The following is a 7154-nucleotide window of genomic DNA, read 5'->3' on the forward strand; positions in this document are numbered from 1 at the left end:
AGCTTGAATATCTATATCATCTTTAAGATTATAAATACCACCCCCATTTGTTGAATTATTGATTTTAGTTGTTGGTAGTTCTATTGTGCCTATATTATCCCAATTTTGAGCATTTTCTGCTAATGAATCCAAATAATCCATAGCTTCATTTGGGTTTTTATCTTCAAAAGTTCCATTACACATGAATTCTATCATTTGCCTATCTTTAGGTATTAGACCTTCATAAAAGCGAGAAACTATTCTCCATGTTTCAAAACCATGATGTGGGCATGTATTAAGTAATTCTTTATATCTATCCCAATATTGATAAAATGTTTCTCCTTGTTTTTGAGAAAAAGTAGTAATTTGTCTTTTAAAAGAGTTTGTTCTATGGGAAGGAAAAAACTTTTTGAGAAATTGTTGTTGCATTTCTTCCCATGATCTTATTGAACTTGATCTCAAATTTTGTAGCCATGTTTTAGCTTTATCTTTTAAAGAAAAAGGGAAAAGCTTTAATCGAACTATATCCATGCTACAATTTTGATCATTATAAGTGTTACAAACTTCCTCAAATTCTCTTAGATGTAAATATGGATTTTCAGAATCTAAGCCATGAAAATTTGGTAAAAGTTGAATAATTTGAGGTTTAAAGTTGAAATTAGATGCATCANAAGAACGAAGTTTACAAATTATAAATTTTGTCAAGGCTCGAGGATTTATTCTTGGTTTATGCAATATTGTTTAACTAAAAGTAAAACAAAAGAAACCAGCATAAATAATGGTTCCAAGAAAATTAAATATTTAAACACACACATAATATAATATAATTCCCACTATAGAAAATAACGAATTCACCGATATTTTATATATGGTACCTATGATTATATATATAACTATATAAATATATAACTGCATAAAAAAATGTTAAATTAAATCATTATATTTCATTTAGAACAACCGGCAGAGCCACGCTATTGCCTAAATGAAATATATGATTTAATAAGTTAGTTGCGGGAAAGTAAAAGTTAGATGCGAAAAGTAAAAGTTAGTTGCGATAAAGTAAATATTAGATACGAAAAGTAAAAGTTAGTTGCGATAAAGTAAATGTTAGATGCGGAAAGTAAAAGTTAGTTGCGATAAAGTAAATGTTAGATATTAGTATTAAATCATAATATTTCATTTAGAACAACCTGCAGAGCCACACTATCGTCTAAATGAAATATATGATATAATTATATATATGTATAATATAACAATAATAATTGATGAAATATTTATTGTATCAAAATTAAACAACAAATCAAGATAACCACTTCAATGATATCGAGCATTTGATATAAATTGATAACAACAAATAATTCATTTTTATACCTACAATAAAAATAAATTAGCAAAATGAAAGGAAATAAAGAAAGAATATACAAAATATAAACAATCTTACTTCAGCAAGAATTCATCCTCGTCACCTTGGCATAATAGATTTAGCTTTCCATGAACTTACTTTTTAACACTTAAAACATCATTCATAATTTGGAAAATGAAAAATATATTGGAACTTAGAACTTTTATACACACTCACACTATATTTTACAATAAGAGAATGATTCTCAAGCTAGCACAAGCCTCTATTTATAGGCCAAATGAGAGAAAGGGTCAAAAATTTTATTAATGCCATGTAGTTGTAATAGTACTCTTTGTCTCCTTCAACTTCAATTCCATGTCCCTTTTTTCAATGCTTGGTTACACAACTTTACTCACCGAATTTGACTCTGCTCAAAACAGCAAACATGTGGGAAATTGTCCGTAGATGAATTTGGTCACTTGGTTCACCTCATTTGGTTAAATATTGAAATAGTTATGATTTTTTTACTATATGCTGGTCATGGTGAAAGTAAATTTGTCCTCCTTTTGATATTTTCACAATTTGATCATCTTAACCAACTTTTTAGGCAATCATGTCTTCTGCAAAGTTGTAGATAATTTTTCAAGGATTTCAAACATGTTTGAATCACCTCCATTTGAATTTTTTAGCTTGAGATATCATTATTTTACCAACACGTAGAAAACCTAAAAATAAAACATATTTAGTAAGACATTTAAATATAAACGCACAATACTAAAATAACATAATTTTATAATTTCAATGAAACTTAAATTTTAAAATATAGGTTTTAACATATAATAAATTATTAATTTTAAGTTTCATCAGTATTGCAAACTTGAAGTCGAGAATTCAACTTCAGAATCGGTAGAAGAACGAGCCAAAGCCAAACCCCGATAAAAGAAATGTATAAATCAATGTTAAACCAATAGATAATTTGAGTAAGATATGACTTGAGTTTCCCAAAACCACATACTTACTTGTTATTGGTTTGATGTGTTTAACATGTTTGAGATTAATGTACTTGCTTGTTCTATTGAGTTATAGAAAAGCATAGAATAGAAGATAGATATCGTAAAAGAGTCTTTGGCAGAGGTGCCAAGTCACTGGACGTTTGGTTTATATTGATGCGCTTAGGAGTAGGTCGACTCCTATTGTAGATACTCGATATAGTGTACCTGTAGAACTCGTTAAATCAGAATACTTATAAGACATGCATAATTACTATTATTTAAATTAAAATGATTTTTATGCATGAGGATTTAAATTCTTTCTTTTAAAAGTTGTTGAGTTATTTTACGCAGTAGTTTAGTTATTATCATTTCGGTTAAATAAGCGAGGCCGGACCGGAGTTGGAGTATTGAGATAAAATTTAATGATAAGAAAATATTCCTAAATTTAATTTAAGTCAAAGAATAATTTATTTTAAGGTAAAAGAAGGTTTAAGGATTTATTTAATTAATTAGAGATAAGTAGTAAATAAATTCTTTTATGTCCCATAATTAATTAAAAGCCTAAATTAAAATGTATGACCAATTGAGATAAGTTAATCTAGGCTTATTTTATGTAAGAAATATTTCTACCATAATTAAGATTTAAGCAATATTTATACCATATTTTGTTAGCTAGAAATCGGCCCTCTCATCCCTCAAATATCCCTCAAATCCCTTGATATCATTATCAACCTTATCTCACAAACTCAAAGGATAGCAAGCTTTATTTCTCCCTTTTATCTTGCAAACTTTCCCTTCATTTCCCTAGCCATTCTCCTTCTCTCATTCTCAAAGTTTCAGAGTAAAACTTCAGAGAAAAATCGTGAGTTCTTCAAGGAAAAATAAGAGAGAAAACAAGAAAAAAAAAAAAGAGAACTCTGTCTCCGCCGCGCCGCGTTTGTCGTAATTAATTTGTTTTTGTTTCAAACAAATTTCAGGCATGTATATCTTGTTTCTTTGCTCATCAATCAAGTCATATATCTATTTTTAAACCATTACATGTTCTTGATTCATGATAAAAACCGAAATTTTGACAGCAACATGAACAAAAATTCTGCATAGATTTTTGGCTCTCTTCCTTGTGCTTCACGGGTTGCCTTGTTTTTGTGGCTTCAGGGTATGGCTCGGTTCCATGAGCTCAAGGATGCATATAGACACGTACTAGGGTGTGTTAGGATCATGTTGGTCCATTAGTTTAAGCCCTCAACTCGCTGGATTCAAGACTTTACAGCAACTCCACCATAGTTGCAAGTTGAGTCTCGAAATTTCTGGTTTTGATTGTTCAAGGAGGTTCAAATCTTGGTTGGCTTTTGGGCCTATAACCATGGTTAGGACCCTTCATTAGCATGTATAGGACATGACCAAGGTGGCCTTTCATGGCTTGATTCATGATCCCATCGAAAGTTTAAACAAACAAGACAAGTCCTTTGGTTTCATTCTTTTTCTATTTTGGGTGTGTGAGTTTCGAATTTAGGGTGTTGGGTGGATCTTTGTTGGCTTCTAGCCCTTAGCCATGGTTCACACAATACCTCATGATGTCTAGATCATGCCATGGTCAATCAAATGGCCACTGGAATGAAAATGACAGCAACAACAAGCAATACACCCCACGCGCAGCAGCATGGTTCTCGAGGGGGAATGTTGGGTTTTTTAGGTGTTGCTTGGATTGTGGTTGGCCTAGGGCCCTTAGCCATGGTTCGAGCCACACCTTAGGATGTTGGTAAGAGGCTCTGGTTGGTGGTTCAGGCCCCAATGGCCAATAGCCTCGTAAACGAAGCAAAGTTAGTACAGCAGCTGCTGCTGCATTTTGTTGACTGCAGCTTGGGCTTCGGTTCAGAGGCTTGTTTCGAGTTCTTGGTTGGTCTTTAGCCCATGTACTGGGACTGGACAGTACCTTATTGTATGAGGATTAAAATTTATTCTCTTAAAAGTTGTTGAGTTATTTTACGCATTGGTTTAGTTATTATTTTTTCGGATAAATAAGCGAGGCCGGAACAGAGTTGGAGTATTGAGATAAAATTTATTGATAAGAAAATATTTTTAAATTTAATTTAAGTCAAAGAATAATTTATTTTAAGGTAAAATAAGGTTTAAGGATTTATTTAATTAATTAGAGATAAGTAGTAAATAAATTCTTTTATGTCCCATAATTAATTAAAAGCCTCAATTAAAATGTGTGACCAATTGAGAAAAGTTAATCTAGGCTTATTTTATTTAAGAAATTGTAACTTAACATGTTAATAATTTATTTTAAAGATTTAGCCATGCATGCAAGATAATGCCTATCCCAAATTAATTTACTATTTCACTAAAATACATCATTAAGTGTTTAAACTTTAAGAAGATAAAATTCAATAATTTAGCAATATTTCATTCCCATTTATCTAGCAATTTTCGGCCCCCATTTAAAAGATTTGATATTTGTATAAAAACTCACCATTTTATTTCTTTCCTTATTCTTTTCTTGGTAGATAATTCCCTTCATTTTAATCACCAATAATTAAAGATTTAAGCAATACTTCTACCATATTTTGTTAGCTAGAAATCGTCCCTCTCATCCCTCAAATATCCCTCAAATCCCTTGATATCATTATTATTCCTTATCTCACAAACTCAAAGGATAACAAGATTTATTTCTCCCTTTTATCTTGCAAACTTTCCCTTCATTTCTCTAGCCATTCTCCTTCCCTCATTCTCGAAATTTCAGAGTAAAACTTCAGAGAAAAATCGTGAGTTCTTCAAGGAAAAATAAGAAAGAAAATAAGAAAGAAAAAGAGAACTCCGTCTCCGCCACTCCGCGTTCGTCGTAATTAATTTGTTTTCGTTTCAAACAAATTTCATGCATGTATATATTGTTTCTTTGCTCGTCAATCAAGTAATATATCTATTTTTAAACCATTACATGTTCTTGATTCATGATAAAAATCGAAATTTTGACAGCAACATGAACAAAAATTCTGCACAGATTTTCGGCTCTCTTCCTTATGCTTCACGGGTTGCCTTGTTTTTGTGGCTTCAGGGTATGGCTCGGTTCCAGGCGCTCAAGGCTGCATATAGTCTCGTACTATGGTGTGTTAGGATCATGTTGGTCCATTAGTTTAAGCCCCCAACTCGCTGGATTCAAGCCTTGACAGCAACTCCACCATAGTTGCAAGTTGAGTCTCGAAATTTCTGGTTTTGATTGTTCAAGGAGGTTCGAATCTTGGTTGGCTTTTGGGCCTGTAACCATGTTTAGGACCCTTCCTTAGCGTGTCTAGGACATGACCAAGGTGGCCTTTCATGGCTTGATTCATGATCCCATCGAAAGTTCAAACAAACAAGACAGGTCCCTAGGTTTCCTTCTTTTTCTGTTTTGGGTGTGTAAGTTTCGAATTTAAGGTGTTGGGTGGATCTTGGTTGGCTTCTAGCCCTTAGCCATGGTTCACACAATACCTCATGATATCTAGATCATGCATGGTTGATCAAATGGCCACTGGAATGAAAATGACAGCAACAGTAAGCAATACACCCCACGCGCAGCAGTATAGTTCTCGGGTGGGAATGTTGGGTTGTTTAGGGTGTTGCTTGGATTGTGGTTGGCCTAGGGCCCTTAGCCATGGTTCAAGACACACCTTAGGATATTGGTAAGAGACTCTGGTTGGTGGTTCAAGCCCCAATGGCCAATAGCCTTGTAAACGAAGCAAAGGAAGTACAGCAGCTGCTGCTGCATTTTGTTGACAGCAGCTGCTGCTGCATTTTGTTGACAGCAGCTTGGGCTTCGGTTCAGAGGCTTGTTTCGAGTTCTTGGTTGGCTTTTAGCCTATGGCCTTGGACTGGACAGTACCTTATTAAGTTAGGAAGGTCATGCTTTTGGCCGTTTTTTATTTGGTTAAGTTTAGAGGTCGTACGAGAATTTACGGTGTAATGTGGCAAAGTGACTCTCGAAAGAGTGTTTCACGATTTTGGCCTCCCTTCACCAAATTTCGAGTATTACAATTCTTAGGAGCATTATTTCATCATGTTAGGCGTATTTTGACCATGACTAAATGATGGTTTGATGTCGGTTCGGGTTGGTACGGAGTCTTGGTTAGAAATTAAGTTGTTGGTCTAGTTGGCCCCGTTTTTGGGTTCAATTACGAAGTTAGTCTCAAGAAAAATTATTGCATGTTTCTCATGTTAGAATTAGGTCACAGCGAGCCTGGGAACGATCCAACCCAATTGGTAAAATAAAACAAGATTTTAATTATATTACGTGCATAAAATATAAAATATTTATTTTTGAGATATATGTGATATGTCTTGTGGCCACCTCACGCTTATGGGATTATTTCTTCATCCGGTGACTTACGACCGGTGTAGAACCCGTAACTTAGACTACGTATAAGTCATGCATAATTCTAGTATTTAAATTAAAATGATATTTATTGCATGAGTATTTAAAGTTAATTATTTCATGCAGCAGTTTGATTTTTATCATTTCAGTTATTTCAGTGAGGCCGGACTGGAGTTGGAGTTTAGAGATAAAATTTAAGATTCAGAAAACATTCCCAAAATTTATTTTAGCTAGCAAGTAAGTTCATTTAAGTTAAAAAGGGAGTTTAAGGAATTATTTAAGTTACTTGAGGTGAGTAGAAAATAAATTCAATTAAGTTCCATAATTAAGGGGTTAGTTCACTAAATTAATTAAAGGATTAGTGAGGCTTTTAAGGGTTATAAATTTACTAATTAGAAAATAATTCTCCTCCATTTATTAGTGGATTTTTCGGCCACTCATTAGTAGAATAAGCAATTATATGCCAATTCACCTTTGACCCATTCTTTGT

General features: G+C 33.2%; 1 non-coding gene across 1 annotated transcript; it reads left to right on the forward strand.

Annotated features, from left to right (window-relative positions):
- The first annotated feature begins 253 nt into the window (after positions 1–253).
- Positions 254–364, forward strand: LOC140989084 (small nucleolar RNA R71). The gene has a single exon (XR_012177430.1). It is a non-coding gene; the product is annotated as a small nucleolar RNA R71 (small nucleolar RNA).
- Positions 365–7154: the final 6790 nt, after the last annotated feature.

This window comes from Primulina huaijiensis, chromosome 11 (genome assembly GCF_012295235.1).
Source record: "Primulina huaijiensis isolate GDHJ02 chromosome 11, ASM1229523v2, whole genome shotgun sequence".
NCBI classification, from domain to species: Eukaryota; Viridiplantae; Streptophyta; class Magnoliopsida; order Lamiales; family Gesneriaceae; genus Primulina; species Primulina huaijiensis.